The sequence below is a fragment of the Triturus cristatus genome, chromosome 6 (genome assembly GCF_964204655.1).
Source record: "Triturus cristatus chromosome 6, aTriCri1.1, whole genome shotgun sequence".
NCBI classification, from domain to species: Eukaryota; Metazoa; Chordata; class Amphibia; order Caudata; family Salamandridae; genus Triturus; species Triturus cristatus.
This window is the reverse complement of record NC_140589.1, coordinates 329959848-329973209: the sequence shown is the minus strand read 5'-3', so window position 1 is coordinate 329973209 and position 13362 is coordinate 329959848. Positions and strand designations below refer to the sequence as shown.

The 13362-nt window shown below is 47.5% G+C and overlaps 1 long non-coding RNA gene across 1 annotated transcript in view; it reads right to left on the bottom strand.

Moving 5' to 3' along the window:
- Nucleotides 1-8722, bottom strand: part of LOC146817137 (uncharacterized) — a 111309-nt gene extending 102587 nt beyond the window's left edge. The window contains exon 1 of the long non-coding RNA XR_014962493.1: nucleotides 8634-8722. This is a non-coding gene — a long non-coding RNA (uncharacterized LOC146817137). The remainder of the gene's footprint in view (nucleotides 1-8633) is intronic.
- Between the last annotated feature and the right edge of the window lie 4640 nt (nucleotides 8723-13362).

Genomic DNA, 13362 nt, shown 5'->3' with positions numbered 1-13362 from the left:
CTATCATCCATCAGCAGGTGCTGCACGCCATTCCCGATGTTTCCAGGGGCCCCGGGCACGACATCCAACCTGGTGACTTCGTCTTAGTGCGTAACTTCCAGCGCACCAAGAGTCTGGAGCCCCGGTGGACGGGCCCCCTGCAAGTCCTGATCACCACCCGAACAGCTCTTCGAGTGGAGGGGAAACGCAATTGGCTGCATGCACACCACTGCAAGAAGGTATCACCGACCCTGACAACCACGGACAACGTCACCGCCCAAGAGGAACTTCTGGACAAAGACCGACCATCCCTGAGCCGCCGCCCGGATACAGAGACACTTGAATTGATTGAATATCCCGATCCCACTGTGCCATCCAAAGAAGGGTATAACTTGCGACGAAAGGAGAGGACTTCGGCTAAGCAGACCACAGGCTAAGTGGAAATCTCAGAGCGGTAGCCTAGTCATCTCAAAGGCCACCAGGAGAGAAACTAAGCAAAGTCCGTGGTTCTGCCCGCTACCGAGTCTCTCGAAGGTGATGGAAGCGCCCGACATGAAGGTGATGGAAGCAACCGGACGTCCGAAGATCCCCTACAGAAACCCAAAGACTGACCGAATGCACAGCTTTAAGACTATAACACTTTTTATTACCCTTCTCTTTTGCCTTCTCCTCATGGTCACCTTCTGGATCATGGAGGAGAACACACCCGCTCATAAGACATTGCTGACTACCGTTCAACCTACCACCACGAAGGAGCACCATCTGATCTCACTTTCACCCCAACTCCGAGAAAGGCGTAAGGAGTTCTGGAATAACTCTTTTGTGCAGTTGCTCCACCAACACAATCTTGCCACCAACGCCACTAACTGCTGGATCTGTGGATTGCTACCACATGCCACTGGGCACTCAATCCCTTTCATCCCTTCACCTTTTTCTGTCCATGGTTCCTGCCTCGCCTGGCTGATCCTTCTGCAGGAGAGCTACAAGGACAATGCCACTTCCGGCAGAACCATGTCACACTTCTACCATGGGTTCTGGATGAACAAAACTGGTAGAACTTCCGCCCTCTTCTGCCCTCTGAGATCGAACACTTCCTTTCACATGGACATCCCCGCCAAAGAACGAATTGAAATGCAAGTGTTCAACAATCCAGCCAGACCCACCTTCTCTTACCTCCGAAAACGGACAGCCGCCACCCTAACAGTGGCCCTGTCCGTCATCAACATCACTGGATCTGTATGCCTCGAAGGCCTGGGGACGCAGCTGGTGGGCCACAGCTCCTGCCTCATCACCCGAACATTGGACTCAGTTGACCCACCCTCCTTTGTTGCCTCCCCGAATATGTACTTCGTCTGTGGTACTAAGGCCTACACCTGGCTCCCGAAAGGTTGGGGAGGCACCTGCTACATCGCCTTTGTCCTTCCTCTGACGTATGTGGCTCCAGCAAACCATCACCGACAGAAACGGGCCAAAGACATTGTGCAGGCCGACTCCACCGGAGCACAGTTCATGGACGCAGTCAAAGGCCTTGTTCCACTCTGGGGCCCAATGGCAAACAGCCATGCCATCCGCCACTTAACCCAGGCAGTCGAAACGGCAATGAACATTACGGCTGGCGCCCTCACCAACAACACCGCCGAGCTCCAGGCCGTCCGCTTAGTGGCCCTTCAGAACCGCCTCGTTCTAGATGTGGTTCTGGCTGATCGTGGAGGAGCATGCCGCATCATTGGGTCCAGCTGTTGCACCTACGTACCAGACAACTCACCCTCAGTCTACAAAGCAATTGAACACCTCCACAGACTGTCCACAGAGGTCCATCAAGAGCAAGAAGAATGGTCGCTGGGGAGTTGGTTTTGGGACGCTATTAAAAGTTGGGGATGGAGGCTGTTTTCATTTATCCTAATACCGATTGTGATACTATGTGGATGTTGCTTGGGGATTCAGTGTCTGCCACCTTTATGTTCGCTTTTTATGAACTGCATCTGCCCTAAGACTTTGAACTTTGAAACAGAGCGGATGAAAGCCCTTTATGAGGTGGAGGTCCGTAGTATTATGGGGATAGATCCAAACTAGGCAAGCTGGCGAGACATGTTAAAAGGGAGGACTGTGGAAATTTAGCGTGCAAACTGAACATTATCTGCGCCATCTTGCCTCTCCCCAGCGCCACGCATAGCAAATGCACGGTCGCCATTTTAGGCACCCCACTCTCTCTCCCCGCTCACTCTCGATTGCCAGCGCTTTCCCCCGGCGCTGCGAGCATCCCCCGCGCGCCGGCCACCCCCGCTCTCTCATACAGGCCATAAACCCTCTCCTTCTGCGCGACCCTGCTACGGAACCACTTCCGACCGACAACCCATACATGGTCATGCCTCTCCTTTGATAACCCCCTTCCTCTGCGCCCCATTGTCTGAACTGGTCCCAGGCCATCACCTAGCCCTGCGGATGCAGTTTATTGCCCCTACTGTAAGAGAAACACCCCACATCAAAGGGATTACAGTAGATCAAAGCCCCTACTCCCTGAGACCCGACCGGTCACACACCCCCCAGGAATTGGCGGAATACCCTGCTGCGCAATAGCCATCTCCTACTGTGGATGGGGTGGGAACTTCTACTGTATCTATGTGTGGGATCGGATCTGAACCGGGGCTTCAGGGGATATTTCCCCCGCACATCAAGGGAATCTCAAGAATGTACTATGTATAATAAAGCAATAAACCAGTGTATAAGAGACCAGGTCTCAGAGATGCAGTTAGAGCACCTCGTGACGATACCTTGCTGTCTGATCTGATGTGTTCTGCTCCGACGGAATAAAACTTTGTTTCCTGCCTTCCAGTCTCCGGCGCCTGCCTCTTTCATTGGTAAATTATCGAGTGGTATAAGAGGCGATTACCGCCGGGCAAATACTTGAAAGGTTATCGACTGAAACTGCCGCTACCATTTAACAAGGAGAGGTCCCGATACTCAACGTAGCCCTGAGTCTCCGTCTTAAGTTTCTGCGCTTGATGCATGTACTGTCACACCCTATCCGGCATTTGTGTGTACGTGATCACTGAATTTATGTCTTTTCCCCGCTTGTGTTTTCTTACATGGAACAGACCCATGCTACTCCATGTTGTGTGTGCACCAAGTGGCCTATTATCTTACCCATGTCTCTCTCGTTTTGTGTCGTATGTATGCCAAATAGCCTACTTGATGCACACACCTCTCTCTCTCTCTCTCTCTCTCTCTCTCTCTCTCTCTCTCTCCCTCTCTCTCTCTCTCTCTCTTTCTCTCTCTCTCTCTCTCTCTCTCTCTCTCTCTCTCTCTCTCTCTCACTCCCTCCCTCACTAAAAAGCCTTCTTACCCTCTTTTCTTTTTGAATAAATTAATGACACATACCTCCTCGGTAAGTGTATAATTGGCCTGGAGCACGGTGGTGTTCGAACAAATTGACTGAAACAAAACGACCGTACTCTGCCACGTTACTACCTCTCCTTTCTACAAATATTGAGCTTAATTGGCTGAGAAAAGAAAGGACAGGTAAGACGACTGATGTCTCCCAATTTGGCCCTCATCACGGGGACTATATGTCAGTGGTTTCCGTTTTTCAGAGCTTTAACAACACCATCTCCACCGCCCAGAATTACCCCCGCCCAATTACCCCGAAATAGAATGTCTAAAGCACCCCGTTCTCCCAAGATAACCCCAGCCCTATACTAGCCGCCTCAGAGTATTTCGAACGAAACAGCTGATGACCTTATTCACTAATAATACATCGCCTAAACTGATAAAGGGTTACCTATTGTCGCCAGCAAAAATAATGCTTAGCTTATGTTCCTCCCCGAAATGGATACTCGTGAACCCGTGACAGTAGCACCTCGCACTTTCTTTTCATAAACTTAGCAGTCCTCGGAAGGAAATATGTATTAACAAAACTTGTGTTGAGACGAACGAGCCTCTGCCGGAGAAGCCGGTTCGAATTTTTAATAGACTAGAAGGTTGACAGATGTCAGGCTTCCTGCAACCAGTATCGGGCGCAGGAATCGGCACCTAGAGGGCCAGACGATGGGCAGGGACACCCACAGAAACTTGCACCACAGCAATGATTAATAGATTAGTAACGCACACACTAACATCAGAGTTAATAGACACCAATCATACAGCAACCGATAAAAGCATGTCCGCAACCACTCGGTGGTTGGGAGAGAGGATGAAGTATGTAAATGTCTTCCCTGCCAACTCTCTAAGATTTTTGTTTCTTGTACCCATTTAAAGATAACGTGCTGCCATCGGAAGGGAGGGGTCGGACGTGACGCACAGCCTGGCTGCAGACCATGGAACATCTATGACATCGACCAAGGGGGAAGCTACGAAGCAAAAAGGGCGTGAGACGAGACACCATTTTCAGGATGATAAGCGCGAAGGGCTACATCGAGGCCCCCCTGCTCACTGACCAGCGTGCCTGAAGTCTCAACCCGTCGGGCCCGATTGATGGGCCCAGTGCTGGAAGATTCTGCTCCCCTTGGTCCACATTCTTTGATCCGATCCCACTCCACCCCCTCTTCCCTCGGCATCCCGAAGCGCGTCACACCCTTCTCTCTCTCACCCTCTTTTATATGGATTATGAATCTGACTTACCTACAGAAGAACAAAAAGCAGGTACCCTGTCTCAAAGTACCTATGGTGAGCTGTGTTAAGGAACGGGGCTGTGATCGGAGAACAGTGAATGGTCACACCCTGCAACGTGAGAAATTGGATTTGAGCTGGACCTTAGCTCCACCGCCGGTGCTCAACAGTGCCAACGAAAGAAGAACAACAATAAGAGCTTACCAGTGATGGCTCTTTATAAAAAAAAAGGACACTGGAAAGAAGAACCCATGTCAAAGTTGAAAATCCTCTCCCAACCACCTTTTTATATTAACTATCTTCCTATCAAGTTTTCATGATGTTGCATCAATCACTTCCGACTGTACACTGAGAAGTTAAGAAAATGTAACTTTGTATAGTGACATTCATACAACACCAGCCATGTACACGACTATACTGACTATTTTCGATCCACACAAAGTCTGGGCCTTAAGTAATGTATGAAATATCCCTTGTTTTGCCAGAAACATCCTGTTTGCTTTACAGTATCCTATTTGTGCTCAAACAAACTCCCCTCCTCCTGTCCCTGGGCCTGACATGCGGCACAGCTGATGTAACTCTGTATGTACTACCTCCTCGCCTACTTTATCACCTGTATGTAACTATAAGCAAATGTGTCAGATTACTCCTGCCTGCCCTAAAAACTCTGTATCTTTAAGGAATGTACGAAAGACATTAACGATATTATAGCTGAAGGTTAACGAAGATAAATGACGGCCAGGCAAGCTGGCGAGATATGTTAAAAGGGAGGACTGTGGAAATTTAGCTTGCAAACTGAACATTATCTGCGCCATCTTGCCACTCCCCAGCGCCACGCACAGCGAATGCACCGCCGCCATTTTAAGCACCCCACTCTCTCCCCGCTCATTCTCGATCGCCAGCGCTTTCCCCTGGCGCTGCGAGCATCCCCCGTGCGCCGGCCGCCCCCGCTCTCTCATACACGGGCCATAAACCCTCTCATTCAGCACGACCCTGCCATGGAACCACATCCCACACCTGACCGACATCCCATACATGGTCATGCCTCTCTTTGATAAACCCCCCCTTCCTCTGCGCCCCATTGTCCGAACCGATCCCAGGCCATCACCTAGCCCTGCGGATGCAGTTTATTGCTCCTACTGTAAGGGAAACACCCCACATCAAAGGGATTACGGTGGATCAAAAGCCCCTACCCCCTGAGACCCGGCCGGTTGCACACACCCCCGGGAATTGGCGGAATATCCAACTGCGTGATAGCCATCTCCTACTGTGGGTGGGGTGGGGACTTCTACTGTAGATATGTGTGGGAACGAGCTTGAAGTGGGGGTTCCAAGGAATGTCTTCCCGTACATCAAAGCCTCAACAAGAATGTACCATATGTAATAAAGCAATAAACCTGTGTATAAGAGACCAGGTCTCAGAGATGCAGTTAGAGCACCTCGTGACGATACCTTGCTGTCTGATCTGATGTGTTCTGCTCCGACGGAATAAAACTTTGTTTCCTGCCTTCCAGTCTCCGGCGCCTGCCTCTTTCATTGGTAAATTATCGAGTGGTATGAGAGGCGATTACCGCCGGGCAAATACTTGAAAGGTTATCGATTGAAACTGCTGCTACCATTTTAACATCACTCAAGGGGAAAAATGCAGTTCAGAGACATATTTATTAAAAATTGCATGCTGCTGCTGTCATTCCTTGAACCGGTGCCCAAACAAGCTGCCTAGTGTCATGCATAACCTGTGCACCATGGCGCAAAGGGGGGTGCGTGTGATGTCTAGCTTGGGATTTGTACTAGAAACATACGGGGAGGATGTAGCCTTACAGCTAGAGCAGTCGACCCCGGTCCTGGGGAACCACGCTCAACATCCTGGGATTCTGGACACATTTCTTAATCTCTCCGTGCCTAACAAAAAAAAATGTATGTGTTCATCTGTAACGAAACTGGTGCTCATGTAAAGCGCTCTGATACCCGATGTCTTGGGTCTGGTTCACGCTATATAAAACTCTAAAAATAAATAAATACGCTCCCAGTTTAAAATTCTATGCATTGACACAAATGAAATGTCTGCTGTACAGTTCAGTACACATCCAAAGATTGCATTTTTAGAGAAATAAAAACACTTCTCTAAGTTAGCGCCTGCTTCAAGGTGGCAAAGCTCAATATGTGAAATCTTCGTAGATTGGACTTTTGTCAAAAAGTATAGGTGTTTGCAATGTCTGCCCAAGCTACATCCTTATAAAGCCCCCAGCAAAGCAGCGAGCAGAGCTATTTGCATGAGAAAAGGGCACCCCTACATTGGAAAATAACTTTAGCTCTGCAAAGCAGATACCACTTGCGTAACTGCACAATCTTAGTAAATCTACTCCTGCATTATTTACTTCAGTGCACAGATGTTTCTTAGTGTAATTTTGCCCGATGCACCAAAGGCCATATCAGCCGGAGCCTGCTTTACAATCACCTTTCATTTAAAAAGAGGCTATACCTCACAGGATAATTATTTGAAATAAAACATTAAAGCACAGTATTTGACTAATACAAGCTTAGCAGCCACAGCTGAAACAAAAACAGACACAGAAGGATAACATCTATACACAATGAAATATCTATAGCTTTACAAATGAAACTTCCTTCTCCAGGCCGGGAAGCATCAACAATGGGGAGAGTGCGATTTCTTTATACAAATCTTTTCACAACTAAGCGGTGAGCTGCAGTTTTGAATCCCGCTAGCAGAAAAGCACGAAGAGACAGGGAAAGTTGAGGAAAGGGCCCGCACTGACCAGCGCAGTGTATATTGAGAGTACAGACCTGAATCTCGACAAAGAACTGGCACCTTTCCCTCCCTATTTTAATGTATTAAAGATAACACAAAAGAAAAATACTGCAAACTATCAGGCGTTGACAGCTCGTGAATGAATCGTGCACCATTGTATTCCATCGTCGGCAGTGAAGGTGCAGTTCCACAGGCCGTCACTAGATGTCCCCGTAGGGCTCCGCAGGGACACCTTGCCACAGCCTTTGGTACTTCACCCATTTGCCTCCACATTGCTTTTTGTTTTCAATTCTAAACTTTTGTTGTTTCTACTTTGCCTCATGTCGTAAGACGGAACAGACATGACCCAGTGTCCGTGCTCGCAGAGCTTCCAGAGGGGCCCCATGTCGTATGATCTAAGCCTGGAATGCTTCAACGAAACCGCTTCTTCTGCTTCCTGCGAATGTACAAACTGGTCTGTTTATTGAATGCGCCCTCAGATTAACACTCTACTTGACCCTAACCTTGACTGGACCTTCCATAGAGGTATAAAATCACCCAAAATCTCAAGGGCAGGTATTGGACTGACAAGCTGGCCAATAACTTTCTGGTTATATGAAGCGTGCCCGCCTCCCATAGCAGTTTTACTGCCATTCCGCAGTCCACCGTCACTGCTGCTTTATATACAGGATGCTAGAGCCATGCCCCTAACACATCCGGGCGCGCTCGTGCATACTACGGCAGCATCTATTGCTATTCCGCTTACCGCCGCGACCTCCGCTGTTTTTTTAAATTTATTTATTTCATGTTTTTTTTTTTTTTTTTAAATGCCGGCAATTAGTGAATCCTGAACGGGGCGTCCCCTGAGCACCGCAAAGGCCAGCGCACAACCAAAGCGGATCTGCCTGCACACCGCAGCAAGATACAAATCGAGGGAAGGCAGTAAGGGCCACGCCCCCACCGACCTGAAGACGGGCCCCTCCACACTGCGGCAGCCTCACAGCTGTTCTGCTCACCGCCGCACAACACCCCCGCACCCCGAGGCCCGCACCCGGCGAAGACGACGCTCCACACTGGAGCCAGGCCCCAGAAGCGGCTGTTCCGCACTTCGCTTTCTGACGCTGCCCCGGCCACGCATTGCCCCTTCCCATATAGCGCTAACACAAACATGAAAACCAATTGTTCATGACATATAAAATATATAATGAAACATTATCATACCTAATACGAATATTTTAAATAAAAGCACAAAAGCAAACTGTATGAGGAATCAAACCCACAAACTTAACTCTGGGTCCTACCGGATTAGTTAGCTGAGCTAACCGCTTACTGCAAAAAAAAACGCTACGGTCAGGCCTCCCTGACCGTCAGGCTTCCCAGGGATCCAAGGAGACAAAGAGGACGAGAGCTCTTGGACAACGCCTTAAATAACTTCATGTTCAGTTTCAGTTTCCTTTATGTATTGGAGACACCCCCAATGATTTCCTTCCTTCTACCAGGCCCCCGGAAGAGGCTCCGTGGACCGACTAAGGGCGCCGCTCCCCCTAAGGTAGGGTGACCAGACGTCCCCGTTTTCCCAGGACGGTCCCCGTTTTTGGGGAAGTGTCCCCGTGTCCCGACACTTTTCTCCAAGTGACTCAAATGTCCCTGTTTTCAAACAGTGTCCCCGTTAAACACTGAAATGTCCCTGTTTTTCATTGTTCCGGTTGAGCATGCGCGCGCATTCTCTCTTTGCACTGTTTACAGCATGTGTCGTCACTGAGGTGAGCGCTGTAGCAAGAAGGGAAATCCTTTGAAGAGAGACATTTTACACGCAGCGCCACCTACGTCATCGTGCCAGCCAAAGTTTCTACTTTGGATAAAACAATATTTCTTCATCCTGTAGCTTGTATTCATAGTCATACAAACTTTTCAGTAGCCCTTATGCATACCGTGCAAGGATTAATGCATTGCTCATTGCATGTTTTATTCATAACCAATTGATGCATGCTTTGTGTTCTCCATATCAAAGCTATGACTTGACCTTTTGACTGACCTTTCAGATCACGGCAAACTGTTTAGCTGGAAAGGAGCAGGGTTAACGCCTGTGGGAGAGGCGAGCAGCGCTGCTCGAGCTTTTTGCTCAGGTCTTCACACTATTGCACTATGAGATGATACCAATGGCTAGAGTGCACTATACATACCCAAGTAAGGTAACATGACATCTCAGCAGTGACTACGCAAATGTGGGAGGACAGTGTGGTCGGCCAACCTTTGCCACCCTTAAGACCCTAAGGCAGTAATACCGGGAGAGAAGTTTTTTTTTTGTACATTGGTCCATGGCTGCCATTTGGCAATTTAGCATTCCGCAGTTTACCTCCCATGCTTTTCTGTCATGAGCAACTAAGCAACATTGGTGAGTTGTACTTTATGTGGTGCTGACGTGCAGCTATAGAAACGAGCATTGATAAAGCTAGTAAATCTGGCGTTTGCTAGCCTGTGATATTTTATTGATTTTTGGCAAATATATGCTAAAAGTGTAAATGTAAGAAAAAGTACTAATGCTGCTGTGTGAAGGAGAAGGTTGCCAATAAAAGACCGCGGATTTGTTGTCTGTAATGCTTCATCTCGGTCTGTGGAGGGAGCTGTAATTGTAGCCCTTTTTCTATGTCTATGACAGCTGTCAAATAGTCCTACTTTTATGTCGATGGTTACTGCACACCGTAGTCCTACTTCTATGTCTATGACCTGTCCCTGTTTTTTGTTTTGAGAATCTGGTCACCCTACCCTAAGGGGGTGTGTGGGTTCAATTGTTCAATTTTTTTTGTGTGACTATTCATATAATCTCGATCATTAGAAACTGGCCAACAGATGAACTGAAGCAGGCTCAATTAAAAAGAGCAAATAAAGAGCTCCTCATAGGCCCGGGTCATACATTTCCTAGCTCCTGCCATCTCCCTTCTTAGTTTAATGTCTGTGTACTGTAGGTGCCAGCCATGAGTCACAATAATTGTTATGAGAATTTTTCCCCCAGAAATTATTAATTGTGAACAGACAATAGGCCTCTGCAGTTATTGCTAATCAAAGTTTTCTCAGCTATAGAACTAGGTAGAGTCTTATTTTCATCCACATTATGCTCCTCGTATCCCTCTACTAAATGTAAAAGTTAAGTCCTGTAGTTCCCAATACCAATAATTAGCCCAATGCACTCCTAGTTTTGCCAAGTACATTATTTACAAGAGGCCTGCGCCAGAGTGTCACTTTCTTGATGCTCCGGGGGCACAGGCCTCTCAATCATATCCATGAGGCGACGCAAAGCCAGCCTGCGCGGCTGTGCATGGCCTCACAAATATGGGGTAAAGCAAGGCAGTGCAAAGCGCTACATTGCCTTACTCTGCGTTAAGGAGGGATTCCATGGGCATTGTAGTGGGTGTTCCCACACAGGACCCATGGATTTTGACACTTGCCAGCTTTACAAAATCACTTAAACCAAGGACAGCGCCAAAACCGAACGCCCAGAGGAGGTGTAACGAGGAGAAATGTTTAATTTCTCATTTTTTTTTTCTCTTTCCACCTGTGCTGCATTCTGCAGCACACATAGAACGAGGAAAACAACTCTCTGGATTGTTTTTGTGCAGAAAAATGCCCCTTCCTGCACAAAAACAATCCTGCCTGCAATGAAGCACCTTTGCATCATGGTGCAAGAGTGCCTACATTGGCACTCAGTAGCAAAATGTGTGCCAGCGCAGGGGGAAAGGACAGGAATGCATCATATTTCATAAATATGGTGCATTCCTGCCCTTTCACATTGGGGTAGGGCAGCATAGCGCAGCAAGAAGAATTGAAGCGCTGCACTGCACCACTTCCTTTATGAATTAGGTCCTTAGTCTTTTAAATGCATATCAACCACAGGAGTACACTTGTAAAGCCTCTCCAGAATCTCACGGGAGTCATTTAGAGACTCACAGAGTGTTAGGCAGAGGCCAACAGCAGGGTCGAGGCCACATAAAGTTGGCACTGTTTGCTAGGTACTTCCAAGAAAAGGCCTCTTGCATGAGAAAAGAGCACCTTTCCAGTGCAAAATAACTTTTTGCACCACTTATGTAACTCTGCACAGTCTTGGTAATTCCACCCCTCCATGTTTTACTTCAGTGCACAGATGTTTTTTAGTGTAATCTTGCCTGATGCACCAAAGGCCATATCAGCCAAAGTCTGCTTTACAATAACCTTTCATTTTGAAGGAGGCTATACCTTGCAGGATAATTATTTGAAATAAAACATTAACGCAGACAGTAATTGACAAATACAAGGCTAGCAACCACAGATGAAATAAAAACAGAAAGATAACATCTGTACACAATGAAATAGCAATATTTTTAAAAAAATGAAACTCACTTCCTTCTCCACCCTTGGAAGCAACAACAACCGGGATATTGTGCTTTCGCTATAAAAAGCTTGTGCTTTTTAAAACTAAGGGGTATATTTAAAAGAAATGGCGCTCTGCTGTGTTGCAGCAGTGGAGCATCAAACATTTTACTGCTGCTGCACGACACTTCCAAATGCCATGTAAGCCTTGTATATACAATACAGCAACGGTGTTAGGACAGATTAGCAGCTGAAAAAAATGACGCTAACATGAGAGTCAATCAATAAAAAGAACCACGCTACGGTTAAAAAGTGACATTCGGGCAATTAGTGGTGAGAAAATACACACTAACCGGCATAACTGCACTTTTCTGCGCCCAGCGCAAAAAACCCCACAAAAACACCACTAAGAAGAATTGTTTTTTTTACATTTACCAGAAAGCAGAATGGAGCATTCAGGAATGATCACAGCACAGGACAACAACACCCGTAACCCCATTACCAGCCAGGATGGCCAGCCAGAGTCCTAGAGGAAGAGGTAATGCAAGTTCAGTCAGGAGGACAGAGATCTTGATCACGGAGGTGACGGAGCACCAACACTAGCTATTTGTCAGCTCCAAAGTGTCATTGGGGAAGAAAAAGATCATATGGCACTCCATAGTGGACAAGGTGAACAGCGTAGCCGAGGTCAAGAAGACAGTGAAGAACTGTAAGAAGTGCTGTCATGATGGCAAGCGGAAAACTAAGGAGAAACTGGCAACCAATCTACAGGCAGCACTGCAGCTGCAGGGGGTAGTCCAGCACCACTGGAGGAGCTGGATCCCTTTGAAGAGCAGGTGGTTGCTGGTATCTCTGAGGAGTCCGTGGTTGTAGTTGTGGGACAGGACAGTGCTGACTGACTGTAGGAAAGTAGGTTCCTTCTGTATGGTTACTCCCACTTTTTTCCTGTGTCAGTGTTATTGACCTAGTTAGCTGGGATCCTGCTAAGCAGGACCCCAGCAACTGTGCTTTATCACCTGAATTGACATGGTAAGTACTTTGGTACTACCACAATTGGCTACTGGTGTACCCTTATAAGTCTCTAATATATGGCACTAAGGTACCTAGAGCATAGGTACATCAGGGTCTCCCATGGGCTGCAGCATGTATTGTGCCACTCATGGGAGTCCACTTAAACTGTGACTACTGACCTGGCATTGCAGCCTGTGTGAGTTGGTGCTTGCACCTCTGAAGTAAGATGTCCAGACGAAGATAAGTGTGTTGAAGTAGTAGGTTTATTCAACAACTCCACCCAGCACACGGAGCATCCCCTTCAATAGAGACTCGAACGGCAACTCAGGAGTAACGCCCGAGTCTCCAACAACGGACGCCCCGTGCGTGAGCCACATATTTCGAACATAAAAACAAGTACCAACAAAGCATCAATCAGATGCGCGAGTACAATATAATGTGAGTGATACATCGCGCGCTGCCTGCGCGATTTATGACTCACCTAGAATGCAAATACATCAGTACATTTACCACTACATCACCTTCCCCCTTATAAAAATAAACAGAAGAAAAAAAATACAAATAAAACATTCAATACCTAACATACATATCAAATCTTCCCGGAGCTCTGATTGTGCGTCCCCGAGAAGAACGAGAATAAACCCTTAGAGAGTTTTGACTGATAGTAGGAGGGGA